The sequence below is a fragment of the Micromys minutus genome (genome assembly GCF_963924665.1).
Source record: "Micromys minutus genome assembly, chromosome: 7".
Classification (NCBI taxonomy): domain Eukaryota; kingdom Metazoa; phylum Chordata; class Mammalia; order Rodentia; family Muridae; genus Micromys; species Micromys minutus.
Genome location: NC_137976.1, coordinates 26161973 through 26183519, shown reverse-complemented (window position 1 = coordinate 26183519; position 21547 = coordinate 26161973).

Below are 21547 nucleotides of genomic sequence, written 5' to 3'. Positions count from 1 at the left end.
TTCTTTAGTTCTGTTCTAGTAGTTTCAGTGTACAGAAGATAAGAAAGGATTGATTTGCACTCCTCTGCATGCTGACTGCCAGTTGACCCAGCACTATTTGTTGAAGAGGTTGTCCTTTTACAATTGAATGCTGTTAGCCTCTTTGTCAAAGATCAAGTGACCATAGGTGTGTGGGTTCATTTCTTAATCTTCAATTCTATTCCACTGATCTACCTAAAAATCTATGTACTAATACCATGCAGTTTTTTAATCACAATTTATCTGTCATACAGATTGAGGTCAGAGATTGTGTTTATCCTGAAAGTTTTTTTTTTTTTTTTTTCTGTGTTGAGATGTTTTGGCTATCCTGGTTTTTATTATTATTATTATTATTATTATTATTATTATTATTATTATTATTATTATTATCATCATCATCATCATCATCATCATCATCATCATCATCATTATTATTATTATAAATGATTTTACAAATTACTTTTTCTAACTCTAGGAAGAATTGAGTTGGAATTTTTATGGAGATTGCACTGAAGCTGTAGACTGCCTTAGGCATAATGGCCATTTTTACTAAGTTGTGCCTTTCAATACACAAGCACGGGAGATCTTCCCATCTTCTTAGGTCTGCTTCAATTTCCTTCTTCAGAGATTTGATATTCTTGTCATACAGATCCTTCACTTGCATGGAAAGGTCACATCAAGGTATTCTTTGTGACTATTTTGAAGGGTGTCAAATTCTAATTTTTTTCTCAGCCTGTTTGTCTTTCAAGTAGAGGAAGGCTACTGATTTGTTTGAGTTAATTTTATATCTGGCCACTTTGCTCAAGTTATTCAGCATATATAAAAGTTAATATAGTGGAATTTTGGGGTCACTTAAGTATACTAATATCATCTGTAAATAGTGATATTTTGACTTCTTCCTTTCCAATTTATTTCCATTTGACGTCTTTTTGCGCTCTGATTGCTTTGGCTAGTATTTCAGTACAATATTTAATAGGTAAGAAGTGAGTGAGAAGCCTTGCCTAGTTCCTGATATTAGTGGGATTGTTTCAAGTTACTAGCCATTTAGTTTGATGTTGGCTACTGGTTTGCTGTATAATGCTTTTACTATGTTAAAGTATGGGACTGGAACTCCTGAATGTTCCAAGACTTTTAACATGAAATGTTGTTGAATTTTGTCAAATACTTTCTCAATATCTAGAGTGATGATCAGGTGTTTATTTTTTTCCCTTTGAGTTTGTTTATATAATTGATGACATTGATGGATTTCTGTATATTGAACCATCCTTGCATCCCTGAAATGAAGCCTACTTGATCATGGTGAATGACAGCTTTAATGTGTTCTTGGATTCTGGTTGCAAGAATTTTATTGGTAATTTTTGCATTAGTGTTCATGTGAGAAATTGGTCTGAAGTTCTTTTTCTTTGTGGGGTCTTGGTGGCTCAGGAATGAGCATAATTATGGCTTAGAAGAATCAATTGTGTAGTATGCCCTCTGTTTCTATTTTGTGGAAGAGTTTGGAGAGTATTAATATTAGGTCTTCTAAGAAGTTCTGATAGAATTTTGCACTAAATATATCAGGTCCTGGCCCTTTTTAAAAAAAATAGTTTTGTTGAAGATAATATTGAGCCTTTTAGTTGGGAGTCTTCTGTCTTGTCTACACCTGCTATCCTTAGGTTTGATCTTCTCATTGTGTTTCAGATTTCCTGGATGTTTTGGGTTAGAAGCTTTTTGATTTTTTTTTTTTATTTTCATTTTCTCTGATGTGTCAATGGTTTTTATGGTTTCTTCTGCTCCTGAGATTCTCTCTTCCATCTCTTGCATTCTGTTTATGATGTTTGTACCAATGGTTTCTGATGTCTTTCCTAGGTTTTCCAACTTCAGGATTTCCAACTCCTCTTGTGATATCTTCTTTGTTTCTATTTTCATTTCCTTCACCTGTTTGTTTGTTTGTTCCTTAACTCTAAAGTGATTTTTGTGTTTAAGTGTTATTTATGTACATCTTGACGTTCTCCATCATCATCATGAAGTATGATTTTAAGTTTAAATCTTGTTTTTTATGTGAGTTGGGATATCCATTGTTTATGGTGTTGGGAGAACTAGGTTCTGATGTTGCCAGTTTGTCTTGGTTTCTGTCTTTTATATTCTTAACCTTGTCTCTTAATATCTTGTTATCAGTGAACCTAAGTGATCTTGTTGTCTTTTACTGGAGCTTGTCCTGTATGTGGGTTTATGGGTCCCTGGGTTCCAGAGGGAGATTTTTCCTGGGTTTTAGTGTCTCTGGGTAGGCTGTGATTCCCGATGGCAGAACCCAGTTTTGATGCAACTTTGCTGGGTCTGACCTTGTGCTGGAAGTGTCTTTTACCAACAGCACCACCAACTGGGTCCTGTGAGTTTCAGGTATCTTCTCTTGTGATAGACTGTGGGGAGGAAACATGGACTCACCCTTATGCTTAGGAGTAAGAGCACCCAGCAACCTGAGGTTGGGTGAAAGTGGCCAGAGTCTGGCCTTGGGCTAGAAGTGTCAATTTTTCCATTTTTATTAATCATTAATGTTCAAAATGTTTTCAATCTTGTAATTAACATAATAACTTAATTACAGTTGCAGAATTATAGAAGTTTTATCTAAGAAATTTCATTCATACTATATCAGAATTTTAAAACATTGTCATATATTAATTTCATGATATAATATGTGATTTTTTTTCCATTTTACAATTAGGATAATTTATTTAGTTCTTACATAACTTTTCTAAATGAGATTAACATGTCTATTTTTAATACAGAAATCCATGAGCTGCTTTTGATCACATTTCAATGAATTAGCATTATATGAGATATAGATATAAATGTTTATTTTATTCTCTACATATATGATCAAAATTTTATTCATTACTTAAAATTTCCAACTACAAATCTGTAAGAAATATGAAATCAGGTATCTTATTTTATAGCATTATAAATATGATGTTTCAGAGAAATTGAATAGGAATTTCAATTTACAATAATTTTAAATCAATATTTTTCTGTGTATCCAAATAAGTTTAAAAAGGAAACTCATAGATATAGTGCTACCTAGAAGAGAAAAAAAAAAAAAAAAAGAAACAACAAAAAAAAGCAAAATACATTTCAGTTTATGTTTTAACCCAACAATATTTATCTAACTAAATGAACTGAAATCATTTTAGTGGTTCTTAAAATATTTTTTCCTTAAACATCCCATTAAGCCCACAAGAAACAGTACACAAAATAACGCAATTAAAACATGACAAATCTTGAGAGGAAACACTCACAAAGCACCATTAGGAGATTTCAGCAGTACTGAGACCTTCTCAGGTTAACCTGCCAACTGTCCTATTTGCAAGTAAAATTTGCCCTCTTTTCTAATCAGCTACTGGAGAGCTGATTATTTTTCATTTATGTAATGCTATCTGCCAGGCTCTCAAATGTTTTAGTTCTTACTTTAGGACCATCTCAGACTCATTAGCCTTCTATCTGACAGAGCCAATGAAACTATCTGACAGCCAGAAACCAGGAACAGTTATATATTTTTTCAGAGAGGTAAGATATTTTCAGGAAAAGTTATTTAAAAATAAAACATTAACTATACATGTTCATATAGTTAAATACACATTTATATATAAATTTAACAAAGTCAAATATTCAATATTAATATTAGTAAACCATTTTTGTATTTTTAATTCAACCACAATTAATTTTTTTTATTTTTAATAAGTATTGTAACAATCTTTTTCTAAAATTTTCAGTTTCTTTTCATCAACAATCTAACTTCTTTAATCATATCTAGCTAATAATGAAAAAATAATTTGATCATGACAAAAATCTGTGTTATTTTCAATTTTTACCATAAGACAGTACATAATTATTTATATTTTAGCAATATATTACTTTGCATTCATAGATATATTTGAAGTAACACTTTGAGATTCAAAAACAATTACTTTAAATGTGTCTATGAATTAAAATGAATTCAGTAAACTAAAATATCAAGAACTTGATAAATAAGGACAGTTTTTAAAAGTGTATCATCAGTTGTAAGATAAATTAAGTGTGCAAATAGTTAATTTTAATATGTGTTAGCTTGTACAAATGAGCTATGTGGTGTGGGCATTTCAAACCATTTTCTATGATAGGCAGAGGTCCACAGAAATCAACTTAAACTAGTGTCCTAAGTTATTTATGTCATCTGTCTGAAAAATCTAAGCTTGCCAGTCTATTTTGATTTTGAGGTAAGAAAATCAATTGGAAGGGCATAGAATCTTACAGCATGTCATAAATTTACATAAAAGAGCTATAAAAATCACATGGCTTCGTGATTTTTTTTGCTAGGCACTCTAAGTTCAATTATATAGTAATTGGAAGCATTGAATAACTTGGACTGGTGTCAGAGAGGTAATGCTCACACCCGAATCCAACAGTTCCTAAGATTTGGTTATTGTCTGTTTTTTTTTTTTCACTGTATTCTTAGCCAACCCATTGTGTATATTTCTATTTTTGTCATTCATATTATTTTCACCAGTGATTAAAAGTAGAAGCAAAATGGTAACTTACATATGAAATCAACAAAATGGCTTTTAATTATTTTAAATGAAGACCATATTTAAAAATCACTTTAAACATTATTACATTGACAATTTGTATTAGAAGTTCAGATTTTCAAAAACAGTGGACAGTCATTATAATATTATTGTTTGTATATACATAGACAACAATACTCCAATATAATGTAAATTGTAGATCAAGTGCTAATTTATACACACACACTCATGTATATATGAATTTGTGCACCTGTTGTATATGTTCATATATACTTTGTAAGTTAAAGAAAAAATAATTAAACCACATTTTAATGATGGGTTGCAACATGAGAAATTTTAAGAGAGAGACAGACATCAAATGCCAGCAATAAATATGCAGGTTGTGTGAAAATTGATCCTTGTAATAATACTGCCTTGCAATATAATATTTTTACTATGCTTGCACTATAAAAATGACAGAAAAGTTATTGTCTTAGCCTTTAAGATATTTTAACAATAAACCAGAAAAATTGTCTCCCAGAAGATAAAATCCCCAAAATAAGACTCTTTTCTATGATTCTTTTGTACATTTGTTTTTGTTTTTATTTGTGTTTTCATTAATCTTGACCCTTCATGTTTCTTGCCATTTCTTAGTAGTACATCATAGTTTTCTTTACCTTCAGTGGATATTAGTTACCAGTACCAAATTACCTTTGGCTTTTCTTGTTATTTCTTTTGTTCTGCACTGGATCCAAGTGCTAGGTCATAAGCAGAAAACAAGGCTGCAGACAAACTGGCCTTTCTGCTCTTTTCTGTAAGCATTACAGATAGGCTTACAGCAAGGTCAGCCAGGAAGGTACTGAACACCTACTCTCCCACTGAGAACAAAGTCACCTCCACACTGTGCAGGAAAGTTCTGCCACTCTCTCTGTTCCTCTCTGTAGGGAGAAACCTCTCTGGTGAGACTCCAAACTTGACCTTCCAAGCATGACAAGGCAGTCTCCCGGATTCCACACTGTTTAGTGGCTCACACCAATCACTCACAGTTTCAACTTCTAACAAGCCATACTCTTCTTAAAGTCAAGAACTTGGGTTTTCATTATAGTGTTATCTTTTCATCAACTTAGTTCATGTTGCATATTTGATTTTTCTTGATATTCAATTCTGGGGTATTGTCTTTCATCTGTGAGTTAATAAAGACACATGATTTTATCCTGTTTTGCTTACCAGGTACTATGAATATTTAAACTTAATATATTATTAAATGAAACTTTGCTTTTGCTAACAATAAGATAACAAGAATCAGACTTATAATAATCTAAAATTAACAAATAAGAAAACAAAACAAAATAGATAATATAATTGTAAAAAGAGTAGATAAAAAGTTCACCGAGACCTTAAAATCAGAAATAAATGAGATAAGACCCATGTGAGTTTCTGTAGTACCTAGCAGTTTATATATATACAGAGAAAATAGAAAACAAATGAGTTTTTCTTTTACCAAAGAGAAATCATTATTTTCATAATGATTTTTTGAAATTATACACTGTTGAATTTCATATTAAAAGATAAAAATGTAATAATCTAGTTCTTTATGAATGGAGACTTGTAGGTGTTAGGAAAATCTGAAGAAGTGGCCAGTACCAATAGGGGGAAAAAAAAGATATCCTTGGATTTGAATCCAATTTAGAAAAAAGATAAAGAGAGTGGGTGGAGGACATATGCTCCATGGAGGTGTGGTGAGGTAGGTATGGGGCAAGGGGAATTCTTGTTGGGAATTACTTCCCCCTGAGGGACCAGCCATACAATGATATAGTACATGATATATTCTAATCAGTGCATGTGGAGAAAAATAGGAAGGGTAGTAGAGGCAAAGAGAAAGAAGATGAATAGAAGTAATGCCCTGCCATGACCATGTAGAGAAAAAGGCAGGGGGATTGGAAGAGGATCTTCTATTCTGTTCCATTGATCTACCTGCCTATCTCTGTACCAGTACCATGCAGTTTTTAGCATAATTGCTTTGTAATATAGCTTGAGGTAAAGGATGGTGATACCCTCAGAAGATTTCTTGTTTTTAAGAATAGATTTCAACATTCTAGGTTTTTTGTTATTCCAGATGTATTGCAAATTGCTATTTCCAAATCTAAAAAGAATTGAGTGGGAATTTTGATGGGGATTGCATTGAATCCGTGGCTTGCTTTTGGTAAGATGGCAATTTTTACAATATTTATCCTTCCAATTCATGAGTATGAGAGATCTTTCCATCTTTTGAGATCTTCATTTTCCTTCTTCAGTTGTCCTTAAATGGTTGAATATATAGAGAAATTGTGGTATATTTACACAATGGGGTACTACACAACTATTAGAAACAATTACTTTATGAAATTCCTAGGAAAATGAATATATCTAGAGAATATCATCCAGAGTAAGGTAAGCCAGTCACAAAAGAACAGACATAATATGCAGTCAGTGATAATTCGATATTAACCTAAGAAAGCTCTGAATACCCAAGAAACAACTCACAGACCATATGAAGCTCAAAGAAATAAAGGCCAAAAATTAAAAGCCTTATTCCTTCTTAGAAAAAAAAAACAATAAGTGTATAGCACCCTCTCAGAGTGGGGTACACCTAGACTTTAAATCATTAATAATTCAAGAGCTAAGAAGATTATCTTGTAGCAATTTTTGATAGATAAAAATCATTATCTTTAATCTTTACACACCAAAAAATTTGATTATTTTCATGTTATATTTTGTTTTACCTATACTTTATGATCATTGTAAATATAAGATTTCAATGCATACTATCAAACTTTAAAAAAGTCAAGTCCTGACAAATTTATTCAAATATTTTTATGATAAAAGGCTTTTAATAATCTGTACATGTATCTCTGTTTTTTAAATAAAATTGTAACGAAAAAAAGAATGAGGACAGGAGCAGCCAATCAGGGAGAACTAGAGCAGAAGAGCAAAGAGCAGGAGCACAAGAGGCCATGAGAGATAAGAAATGCAAGAACCCCTTTTAGATTATCAGGTAACTGGGGCAGAGCATACCTATCTCTTGCCAGGAAACTGTGGGGTGGAGTTTACAGAATCCCAATTTTGGGTCTTAGTTTCATATATCTATGTAAATTCTCAAGACTGTGATTATTTGAAATTAATACAATAAAAAATAATTATCTGAAACACTATATGGGTTTATACAGTTTGGTAAATATTTCAGATTTTATGTATTCTTGTTTCTCTTTAAGAAAATAATGAAATCACGTTTTCACGTTTGCATTGACATTCATAATGAGCAAATTTGTTTTTCAGCACGTTCTGCTCAGTTTAAGAAGAGAAATTGCCTGTGACTTTTATTTAGAGTTATATCATGTATAATCAATTTAAAAATGGAAAATATGTTATACCATTCTTCCACACTTTTGTAGTCTATATTTTTCTGTACTTATGATCATACCAACTTCTGCCATATTTCTGATCCCATTTTCAATTAGAAGTGTAGTAACATTCTTCTTTGATTCTTAAAGTAAAAAAAAAAACAAAACAACAAAAACAAAAAAAAATTAAATATTATTTATTTTGATCATGTACTGTAAATAAGTGATATGCCAAATTTGGCTTAGCTTATTGTATCTATAATATTAAAAGATACATTGAAATTTTATAAATGAAATCTAAGTGAAATTCTAAAGCATAGGAAACAAATGTGGCCTTTTGTATATGAACACAGCACTTCTATTTCTTATTTTATATTTCTGTTCTTTGATCAGAACAATAAATGTGTGCTTAAGTTAATTCATATGATTTGTATGTTACTTCCTGATAGTTCTATGTGTAACTGGTAGAGTTTATTTTGTATTTGTGGATGTGAATCAAAGTCTCCATATAATCATAATTATATGAAGCCATAACAAATTTGACTACTTTTAAATTACCATCACATAGTATAAGGATAAAAATATGGTTCCTGCCACATATGCAGCAGAGGATGGCCCTGTCAGACATGAATGTGAAGAGACACCCTTGTTCCTGAGAAGGGTAGATGCACCAGTATATGGAGATGCCAAGGTAGGGAGACAGAAGTGTGTAGTTATGTGGGGGAGCACCCTCATTGCAGCACGGAAAGGGGGGATGAGATAGGGGTTTTCTGTAGTGGAAATTGAAAAAGGGAATAACATTTGAAATGTAAATAATAAAATATCCAATAAAGTAAAAGAACAAGAAGGAGGAAGAGGAGAAAAAGAAGAGAAGGATGAAGAAGAGGAACAGAAAGAGGAAGAAAAAGAAGAGGAAGAAGAGAAGGAGGAGGAGGAGAAGGAGGGTTAGGGTTAAGGGAAAGAATAGGAAAGATATGAAAAACTCATTTAAATCTCACTCTAATGAAGCTACAGTCTATATACTCAAGGTACAGTTTTGTATTATTGATAAGCCCATCTAGAAAATTTCCCCTGGGCCTCCATTTCTTTATATAAAATGTTTATTCCCCATGGAGGTGTTTCATGACTTTAATCGCAGAACTCGAGAGGCAGATGTAAGCAGAACTTGGAGTTCAAGGTCAGCCTGGGCTATGGTGTGAATTCTAAGATAACCATGACTACTTAAAAATTTTGTCTCCAAATATTGTCCTGCAAAAGTTCATGATACATATCATTTGCATATGTCTGTCTAAATGTAAGACATGTCTACTGAACTCAAGATATTCTAGTCCTATTAGTGTCTTGATGCCTTATGCTATCATTATAATGAAAAAAATCATTCTAAGATTGAATCCACCTTGTAATGTTGCAGTAAATATTAAAAAACTGAGGGTTTATCTCTAAATTATCTCTGTGATCTCATTCCAAGTGGGCCATTTCTAGTATGGATCTGCCGTACAGACCCAGTTCCAAACCACCCGAACAGTATCACTGACAACACAACTCCTTTTTCTTGGCTGTTTACTCAGCCTTCTCTACTTCCTCCATCCTGGGGTGTTCCTTTACTCCAAATCTCAACACAAAGACAACTCTGAGGCCCAATACCTTTTCATATAGGGTTATATATTCAATATTCAATCCATAAACCTTTTATACAACAATATTTCACCAGATACCAACTGTCCTTCTATATGAGAAATAAGACTTATAAAATCCTTAATATGTTCATAGCTACTTAACACCAATAATTCATCCTTCCTGAGGTCCCTCTTTGAACTCCTCTTCGTCCTTCAAGTCCTCTGACTTCTGAACTGCTCTCTCCACACCCCTTCCCTGCCCAATAACCTGCTCTAGCCTTTATTTTACAAACTAAAATGGGAAGGTTCAGATGAAGTCACCTACATGACAAGGTGACTTCTTGGGGAAGTGGGATTAATATCAAAATGAGAATGGTTGTAGGACCAGCTACATAATAACCGTACTGTACTTTAATAAAAGTATTGGATCTTTCTGTTCTGTCCATTTAGTTGTAATATTTAAACAACATTATCAAAAGGATTCTAAATTGTAACATTTGGGATACAAGTCTGTGGATCTTGTTTCTTGAAATATAAACTTAAGATATGGAAACATACTTAAGTTCAGATAAAAAATTTTACATGTAAGAAATGAGAAGATCTTTAGTTAAATCTTTAGAACCATCACAGTATCATCCTAAAATATTGAGCTTAATTGCAATAAGACTGATTTTAAAAATTCACAGCAGTTGTTCCTGTGACTGAATGTAAACATTAACCCTTTCAACAAATTATTTCTGAAACATATTGATTAATTGTTTGTTCTCTCTGTTTCATTACTTTACATGCAAATATATTTAAAACATAAAATATATGATATTTTCTCTGCTTCACAACTTATGTTCAGTCCACAATCCTATGAATCCTTGTTTTTTTCTTTCTATCAATGTTCTCTTTCATGTGTATGCATAGCAAATGCTATCCTGCTTCTGGTTCTCAGCATAAAGTTGGAATATGTCTAAATCTCCTTAACTGGTTATTGTTTTCTGGTCCTCATGGAATCACATGAAATACACTATATTGTGTAATGTTGGACTTTTCTTTTTTGTTTGCTTTGTTTTTCAACTATATTTAAAAACAGAGATACATGTACAAATTTTTAAAATCATTTTTGCATAATACTATATGAATATATTTATGTTAGTAATTGATTTTTAAAGGGTTTGATGGTATGCATTGAAATCTTATTAGTTATAATGAGCATAAATTACATGTAAATTAAACATAACATGGAAATAGTCAAATTTTCTTGGTGTGTAAAGATTAAAAATAAAGATATTTAGCTACTAAAAATTGCCACAAGGCTAAATTCTTACTTCTTGAATTATTGATGGTTTAAAGTTTAGGTGTACCCTATTCTGAGAGGGTAGTATACACTTAATTTTTTTTCTCTAAGGAGGACTGAGGCTTTTACTTTTGTGGCCTTTTCTTTTTCTTTTTATTTCTTTCCTTTTTCTTTGAGCTTCCTAAGGTCTGTGAGTTTTTTCTTGGGTATTCAGAGCTTTCTGGTTCTAATATCCAATTATCAGTGACTGCATATTATGTCTGTTCTTTTGTGACTGAGTTACCTCACTCAGGATGATATTCTGTAGATCCATCCATTTACCTAGGAAATTCATCAACATAATTTACCATATAAACAAACTCAAAGAAAACAACCACAATAACAACAACAACAACATTTTTTGGTATCCAAAAATCATTATGTTTAATCTATACACATCAAGAAAACTGACTGTTTCCATGTTGCATTCTGTTCTAAATGTACTTTATGCCTACGGTAGCTAGTGGGATTTCAATGCATGCTATTATACCTCTAAAAGAATTGCCAAAATGCTATTAAAAATCTGTACATGTATCTCTCTTTTTTTAAATAATGTTATAAGAAAAAAAATTACCAAAAATAAAAGAAAAAACAAACAAACAAACAAACAAGAAGGATCATCTCACTAGAATCTGAGAAAGCATTTCACGAATATAAATACCACTTCATGTTAAAAGTCTTGAAAAGAGCAGGAATCCAAGACTAATAAATAAATATAATAAAAGCCATATACAACAAACCAGTAGCCAACATCAAACTAAATGGTGAGAAACTTGAAATAATTCCACTAACATCAGGGTCTAGACAGGCTGCACACTCTCTCCCTTCCTATTCAATATAGTACTGCAAGTCCTGGCCAGATCCATTAGACAGCAAAAGGAAATCAAAGGGATACAAATCAGAAAGAGAGAAGTCAAAATATCACTATTTGCATATGTCATGGTAGTATACTTAAGTGACCCCAAAAATTCCACCAGAGAACTTTTTATAGCTGATAAACAACTTCAGTAAAGTGGCTCGATATAAAATTTTCTTTCTTCTAAAACATGTTTTATTGGTTATTTTATTTATTTACATTACGAATGTTATTGTTCTCTGAAAGCCCCCTATACAAGGCCCCTGCTTCTATGAGGGTGTTCACTGATAAACCCATCCCCTCCTGCCTCACTACTGTAGCATTCCTATATGCTGGAGCATCAAACCCCTACAGAACCCAGGACCTTCCCTCCCATTGATGCCAGATAAGGTCACCCTCTGATACATAGCCACATGGAGCTACTCTTTGATTGGTTGCTTAGTCTCTGGGATCTCTGGGGGGTTCTGGTTGGTTGATATTGTTGTTCTATTTGTTTGGTTGCAAAACCCTTCAGCTCCTCAGTTCTTTCTCTAACTCCTCTGTGAAGGTCCCTGTACACAGTCTGATGGTTGGCTGAAAGTATCTGTTTGGGTTAGACTATGGCAGAGCCTCTCAGGGGACAGCTACAGCATGCTCCTGTCAATAAGCCCTTTTTGTCATCAGCAATATTGTCTGGGTTTGGTGTCTGCAGATGTGATTGACTCTATGTTGGACAGTCTCTGGATGCCCTTTTCTTCAGTCTCTGCCCCACTCTTTGTACCTGCATTTTCTTTAGACAATTGCAATTCTGCATCATGCCTAACCTCTGGATATAGTTTTTATAAGCTATAGAGGGGTGAGTGATCTGGTAGGGAGAGAGGACTGGAAAGGAAAAAGCACAGGATCAGATGTGAGAGGAGACTGAAGAGACTTACAGAGGGTCAGGAATTGGAACAGAGGTGTGTAGCAGTTGGGGAAGGGTAACTGGGTAGAGCCACTAAAAAGTACAAAATACCAGGAAAGCAAGAAAATCCAAGGACCCACAGGAAATGGCATTAACAGAGAAAATGATTAAAAACCAAATTATTAGATACTCTCTGTATTTACTGTCTAATTGGGTTTTATTTTGTCATAATACCTTTAGCATTTTAATACTGTAATTAAAATACACAAAAATAATATATTCAAATAAATTTGAGAAATGCTGAATGTTATTTACTTAATCTGTTTCCACTATTTAGATATCACTCAGTTAACTCAACATGCTTTACAACATCATCTAAATGAAGTTAATGAATGGGCACTCCATTATCATCTAGTGTAACTAAATACAATTTAAATACAAAAAGGGAAACAAACAGTGTTGGATCATCTGGCAGTCAGCTTGGATAAAAAGGTAAATTGATCCTTTCTTAAGTTCTTGTAAAAAGCTCAAATGGACGTGGATCAAAGATCTCCCCATAAAACTACGTACACTGAATCTATTAGAGAGAGAATGTGGGGAAAAGTTTAGAACACATAGGAACAGGGTAAATTTTCCTGAAAAGAAAGACAATGGCTTATGCTCTATGATCAAAAATGGATAAATGGTTAGATTGAAAATTTTTTGTAAGACTAAAGACACTGTCAAGAATACAAAACAGCAGCCAATATGTTGGGGAAAAATCTGTGCCAATCTCACATCTGATCAAGGTCTAATATCCAATATATACAAAAAACTCAAGAAGTTAGACTCCAGAGAATAAAACAATCCTATTAAAAATGGGGTACAGAGCTAAACAAAGAATTCTCAAGTTTTCATTTGAGGAACACCGAATGGCTGAGAAACATCTGAGGAAGTGCTCCACATCCTTAGCCATCAGGGAAATGCAAATCAAAACAACCCTGAGATTCCACCTCACACCAGTCAGATTGGCCAAGATCCAAAACTCAGATGACAGCAGATGCTGGCGAGGCTGCGGAGAAAGAGAAACACTTCTCCACTGTTGGTGGGGTTGCAAGCTAATACAACCACGCTGGAAATCTGTCTGGTGATACCTCAGAAAATTGGATATAGTACTACCTGAAGACCCAGCTATTCCACTTCTGGGCATATACCCCAGCGACACTTTAACACACAACAAAGATATATGCACCACAATGTTCATAGCGGCTCTATTTATAATAGCCAGAAGCTAGAAAGAACCCAGATCTCCTTCAGAAGAAGAATGGATACAAAAATTGTGGTACATATACACAATGGAATATTACTCAGCCACCAGAAACAATGACTTAACCAAATACTTAAGAAAATGGCTGCATCTAGAGAATATCATCCTGAGTGAGACAACCCAGTCACAAAAGAACAGACATAATATGCAGTCACTGATAGTGGGATGCTAACCCCAGAGGCTTGCACTCCCCCAGAAACAACTCACAGACTGTATGAAGTCCAAGAAATAAAGAAAACAAAAAAATATACATATATTTACAAAACAAGAAGAAATTGACTATTTCCATGTTGTGTTTTGTTTTGCATGTACTCTACGCTTATTGTAACTATTAGGTTTTCAATGCATACTGTCAAGCCCTTGAAAAAAATCAAGTACTGACTAAAAAAGTATATTCACATGGTTTTATGTAAAAATTATTTCAATGTCTGAAAAAACAGTACTGACAAAAATGTATAATTTTAAGCAAAAAATGTTTAAAATTTGTACATTTATCTTTGTTTTGTAAAATAAAGTCGTAAAAAAAAAGAAAATGAACTCATAAAATTTACAGGAAAATGACATTGGAAAATATATTAAGCAGGATAAAACAAACACATTAAAAATCCCTGCACATTCTCTCATATGTATAGATTTTATTCATAAAATAGATCCAATGCTATTCCCCAAACGTGGTTTCAACTCTCTCCTAGGTATTTTTCCTCATTTCAGTGATAGATAATGAATTCAGTCTTCTGGGTATTGAAATAGCAGGAGTCATAAAAATGAGAAAGCACCATAATTGATAGTGCAAATGTAATAGCCCCAAGCAAAAGCCCAATGCTCTGTGGTGGCCATCTAACCATATCATTGAGTTCTACAGTTCGATACTGTGTACATATTTCATGAACTTCTTTACAGTATCTGAATAAGTTTATGTGGATAAATTTCAATATCATGTTATTTACAAAAAGTAAACAATAATAGAGATATATTCATACATGGCTGAATCGGATGCACTGCTCTCATATTCTCCATTCATTATGGTAGTCCACATTCAACCCTATAGATATCATCCCAGTTTCCCATTGAGGGAAGGTATCTTGTAAGTCAAAATAGATAGGATCACTTGCAGCCTGTGGCAGGCCTGTCATGTCTGTTCACATTGCTGCCAGGCACCTGAAGTGCTCACTTAGAAATGCACTTTTAAAATTCAAAAGGAAAGGCATTTAGAATTAATGTGAATAGATTTGGGATTTTAGGTTTTTGATTTTAGTTTTTGGTTTTGTTTTGTTTTTCCTGAGAAAAAGCCTGTGTTTTAACCAAAACTGACAGTACATGCAAATAATTTTAAGACAAAAAAAAAATTTCTTGTGAATTGGCTTCCTATAGAGAGTGATGGAAACTTTATGAAATCTTAGAAGACATACAGTTTACATGTGCTAAATCTAAAATCTATCCTATTATTTATAGAACTAGCATATTATAATATAAGTATTATAAAGGCTTGGAGTAAACACTCAGTGAATGTGTATACAGTATCCTGCAGAGTGATGAAGCCCCACTATGCTGCCCCTTGCTGCAGTGGAGTGTGTGAAATACCCCAGGACTCACACTGATGCAATCTAATCTACAAATGCTCACAACAGTTTTCAATACATTGATTCTTTGCCTGTGAAGAAAAAGCCACAGTGCCCACTTTCCTTAGTAGAACAAAATAAAACTCAAAGATCTCTTTGGGCGATTGATTCTCAGTCCTGACAGATGTGGGATATGCTTGATTTTACTTTAACTTTTAATAAGTGGAGATGAGGTAACAGGTGACAGCTATAGTTCAGACAATTAAGGATTAATCTTCTACATCAATATACAGGAAATGTGATAAATTTATTCATAAAGTCAATTGCATTTTGCTCTCAATGTAGAGTTCACTGCTGTTTTCTCCTTTTATGGTTAAGTTGACGCTTGCAAAGAAGTGATTGTCTTTTTCCCAGAAACAACAAATGCACAAACAGCTATTTTTGTAAAATATTCTCTGACAGCCAGAAGAGAATTGAGTAACTACCATAGTTCATGTTGTAAACCATAGTGAAAGTGTTGAGAGGGCAAAAGACATTTACAAAATCTCTGAGAGTTAATCTTAGACTTGGCAAGCCAACCATCAAATACACCAATACATTTTTATGTATATTATTTTGGATTGGCAAGGGGCAAGGAAAAAGATAAAATACATGTCAAAATAACACAATATAAGTTAATAAAAAATTAACTTCCCCTTTTTCAATCTCTCTCTCTCTCTCTCTCTCTCTCTCTCTCTCCTTTCTCTTCCTCCCTCGCTCTCCCTTCCTCCCCTATCTCTTTCTCTTTTACAACATACTACATATGTTTGAATTACAAAGCACTTTGACTTAGTGAAAAGAGAAACATTATTTTTCTTCTTTCTAACAATATACAGATCAAGGATTTTTAAACTATTGTTTCCCAGTCAGCAGCCTTGATTTTTATTTTATAATGTTTCTGCTCCATTGCTTTTTTTTCTCTCTCACTCTCTATTCCTCCCTTCTTTCCTCCTCAAATTCTTTTCTTCCCTTCCCTTTCTGTCTTTTCTTCCACTCTCTATATGGTGTTGTCTTTTAGTAGACTCGTATATAACATAATTTTATAGTCATTATTTTAGAGTATTTTAAACTGTAGGTATAGAAATCCCAATAGCTAGAGCTTAAAAACAGTACATTCAGAATTGTCTTATTATGACTTTATCATGGTTGTGGCTTGCTATTGTCCTAACTGTGGTTGATTTTTCTCTATTGTGGTCATGAATTACTCTGTTATTTGAAACACATCTAGTCTTTAAAAGGTTGCAGTTCATAGACCACTGAAGCTTTTTGTTGTTCTAATTCACTTGCTGGGGAACACACATAAACAAACAAAATGATGCAATATAATAAAATAAAAGGATTTGTACTGTAATTATTCTGTGATCCAAGAGGGAAAGATTCAAATTTCCAAATAAATGTTTTTAATTTTTACGTCGCTGTATACTGCACAGTTATCTCAATTAAATTTGAAATTATTCCATAAGTGAGAAGAAGCTTCCTAAACATTTAATTTAGTTTAAAGAACATTCACTGTAAGATTAATTGCTTAGGTTCCTCAACAAGCAATTATATTTTCTAAACAAATTTACATTCTAGAAAAATATCAAATACTTATACATGACTTTCTTACATTTTGAGTCAAAAAATTTAATTAGAATTAAAATTCAAAATTGAAGTTTACTGTGTTTGGTTGGATAAAAACCACAAAAAAGTAAATTATTGTAGAAAGGTTTTCTTCCTTGTAACCTCATACATTCTGCTGAGCTTTGATAGCATGACTTTCCCACAGTTAAAATAAATATTTTGTTTGCTTGTCTGCTTGAAACACTGCCTGATGTCTTCATTATATTATAATCAAGAAAGGTAAATAAAAAGCTTAAAACCTTGATAACCCTTCAATGTTTATATTTTCTGACATCATATTCTATTTTAAAAATTTACAGTTTGTGTTTGGTCCTGCCATCTTCTTTGTTTTCTGGAAAATCAAATGGGTAAGCCTCTTTCTTGGTTTTCCTAGCATGGTGGTAGACCTGTTCTTATCATATTAAAAAAGGGGGTAAAAAGGTATCCTTTGGAGTTAAGATTGACATAAAAATTTTCTGAGGTTTACAGAGGACAAAACTGATGCTTCTCTCCCACAATAAAGTGCAATCATATTTCCCCCTCCCTCCATTCCTCTCAACTACTTCAACAATACCTAGCCCTAAACCTACTCCCCATCTATTTCTTTTTCAGAAAAAAACAAAACAAAACAAAACAAAAACAAAATAAAAACAGGACTCTAAAAGAAGACAGCCAAACATGGCAAAACAAATGTATATGTATATGACAAAACAAATGTATATATATATATATATATATATATATATATATATATATATATATATATACACGCATATGCATACGTGTATGCGTATGCATATGAGTATGTATGTATGTATATATATATATGTATGTATGTATGTATGTATGTATGTATGTATGTATGTATATACACTGATCCCACTGTGAGAAGTATAACACCACACTAAAACTCATAGCAAATACACAGAGGATGTGGTACAGACACAGGCAGGTCATAAACTTGCTTGCTGTTTCAGTCATTGTGGGCCTATTTAAGTCCTAGTTAGTAAATTCAGTTGGCCACGTTTTTCTGGAGTCTTCTTTCCCTTATTGCACCTAAAATATTTTTCCCTGCCTTCAGAGGTGCTCTCTCACTGATTTCCTAATGAATGTGATACCTTTGACAGTCCCTAAAACATCTAAACAAGTAATGTCTTTGCCCTTCATGTCGGAAACTTCTTTCGGCAATGGAGCCAAATCACTAGAGAAAACTAGAATCAATTAAATTTCTGAGTTGCCACACCCAGTTTCAATGGATGCATCTAGAAAATACTTTTGAATCTGACCCTGAGAAAACATAGCAGAATATGGGCCGGAAAGATTGTAATAACCAGAAGAACAGAGAATTTGCCATTTATCTTCACATATCAGACACTTCACTCATGGAGACCTACCAATATGAATAGCCAAACAAGAATTAAACAAAGTTGATACTAATAATAATTAAAAAAAATAAAACATGGCAGAGAAAAGCCTCTGAGGCCTCAGTGGCCTCATCTCAACACAGAGCACTATCAGCAAATGAGTAATGGTAAGAGTGCTAGGAATGACTCTCTGGGAAAGAGTATTCTTTTGGGTATCCAGTGCCTAATGATTATCCTTATGAACATTCATACAGGAACATGAGAGAAACTGACTAGGTAATACTTAAGCTTACATATGTATATACTTATAAATATATGCATTGCATAACAGTGAAAAAAGGCTGTGAGTTGGAAAAATGATGAGAAGGGATATATGTGAGTTTGGAAGGGAGAAAGGCAAGAAGAAATTTGTAGGTAAATTACATTTTAGAAAGAAAAAGAAAAGAAAATAAGCACATCTATGCAATATACAATATTTCTTTTGTAAAGAATAATTACTAAAACGGTGTTTGCTTTTAAGGTGATAACTTTTGGATATGAAAGGTAAGCCACACCTAAGATCTCACCAACATAGCTGCCTTAGCAAAATTTGTACATTTCTACAGTAGTTGACAGGACAACTTGGTAACCTTATAGGGTACTACCTCTAGATAAAGAACTAAAAATTATCAACTACTGAAAATAGAAGAAGAATTAGCTTTTCCCATGGATGTCTCTCCTACTAAATGGTTACATAACATGAAGGGAATAAGTGACTAACCATGAACTCATACATATAAGCAAGCAAATCTAAGCAACTTACACAGGTTATATATATAACACGGGTAGGAGGAGGAGAGAAGGGAGAGAAAGAGGAGTTGGAATATGAAGATTAAAAAGAGAGGAAGATGACTTTATACTGTTCTAGACAACAACAAATTTCATCTTTTCTTTTAAAACAAAGAACATGGTTTCCAGTTTTTATCTGCTCCCAGAGCTGGGGTCTCACTCACTGCCATTGAGACCCAAAACCTGCTATTCTTCTAAGAATACGCTCACTCCTAACCCACAGAAGTTTATGTTTCTAGTCACTGACTGTGCAAAGAGAAACCCAGCAGAAGCACACAGGGTGCAAGAACCATGGGCTGCCTAGTACTGGATCCTTCTAGTTTCTATCTGCTCCCAGAGCTTGGTCTTTCCCCACTGATATCAGGACACAAAATCTGACCTCAGAGAACTGATCTCCCAGTAGCACTCTCACTGCTAAGCTCACAGGCTCATAAAACCATAATAAAGAAAAGCTACAGTGAGAAAGAACAAGAGCAGCTAACAATACAGATAACAGAAGGCAAGAGGCTAACACAAAAACATAAGTAACATTAACTAAGACAACCTGCTATAATCAGAACCCAATTCCTCCAAGACTGCTAGTACTAAATATCCCAACACATCAGGAAAGCAAGATTTGGATTTGAAATCATACCTGATGATGATGATGATAGAGGACTTAAAAAATCTTGAGAAATCCCTTAAAAAATAGAGGAGAACACAGGTAAACTAGTAGAAACCATTAAAGAGGAAAATAAAAACTTCCTTCAGGAACTATAGAAAACCACACCCAAAAAGGTAAAGAAATTGAACAAAACCATCCAGGATAAAAAATGGGAATAGAAAGAATAAGAAATGACAGGGTCTTATTCCTGGAAACAGAGAACCTAGAAATGAGATCAGGAGTCATAGATGCAAGTATCACTACTGGAATACAAGAGATATAGGAGAGAATAAGGTGCAAAAGATACCATAAAATATTCACAAAATAGTGAAAGAAAATGAAAAATCTAAAAGCTCCAAACTCAAAACATCTAGAAAATTTAGGATACAATGAGAAGACCAAACCTGAGGATAATAGATATAGAAGACAACAAAGATTCTCAACATAAAGTGTAAGTACATATTTTCAACAAAATCAAATAAGAAAACTTCCCTAATCTAAAGAAAGGGATGCTCAAGAACATAAAAGAAGCCTACACAATCCCAAAGAAATTGAACCAGAAAAGAAATTCCTTCCTTCACATAATAGTCAAGGCACCAAAATTCACAACACACACAAAAAGGAATATTAAAAGTACTAAGGGGAAAAGGTCAAATAACATATAAAGCTAGACCTATCAGAATTGCACCAGACATCCCAACAGAGACTAGGAAAGTTAGAAGACGATGAATAAATGTCATGCAGAAACTTAAAGAAGACAAATGCCAGCCCGTGCTACAATACAAAATACAAAAATTCTCTCAATTACCATAGATGAAGAAACCAAGATATTCCATTAAAAATACCCACAAATTTACATAATGTATTTCCACAAATTCAGCCATACAAAGAATAATAGATGGAAAACTCCAGCACAAGGAAGGAAACTACACCCTAGGAAAAGCACAGAAGTAATCTTGCAACAAACTCAAATGAAGAAAAGCACACAAACAAAATGCTACCTCTAACAACAAAAATAACAGAAAACAGCAATCTCTATTCTTTAATATCTCTTAACATCAATGGATGCAATTCCCCAATAAAAAAGTTAAAATCTATCAGACTAGATATATAAATAGGACCCAGCATTCTGCTGCATACAGGAAACTCATTACAGTGGCTAAGACAGACAGGACCTCTTTGTAAAAGGCTTGAAAAATGTTTCCAAGCAAATGGTCCAAAGAAACAATCTGAAGTACCCATTTTAATATTGAATAAAAATGACTTTCAACCAAAAGTTATCAAAAGTGATAAAGAATGATACTTTGTACTCATCAAAGGAAACATCTAACAAGATAAACTCTCAAACCTAAACATCTATGCTCCATATGCAAGAAAGTTTACCACATTCATAAAAGAAAATTACTAAAGTAAAGCATATATTGCAGCACACACAATAATAGTGGAAATCTTCAAACCCACACTCATTATCTCACTTAGGGACTTATTGCTCTGAACAGACCACCATCAAGGCAAGTCTTACAAATAACAATGTTTAATTGGGGCTACCTTACATGTTCAGAGGTTTAGTTCATAATAATCAAGGTAATATCATGGCAGCATTCAGGCAGGT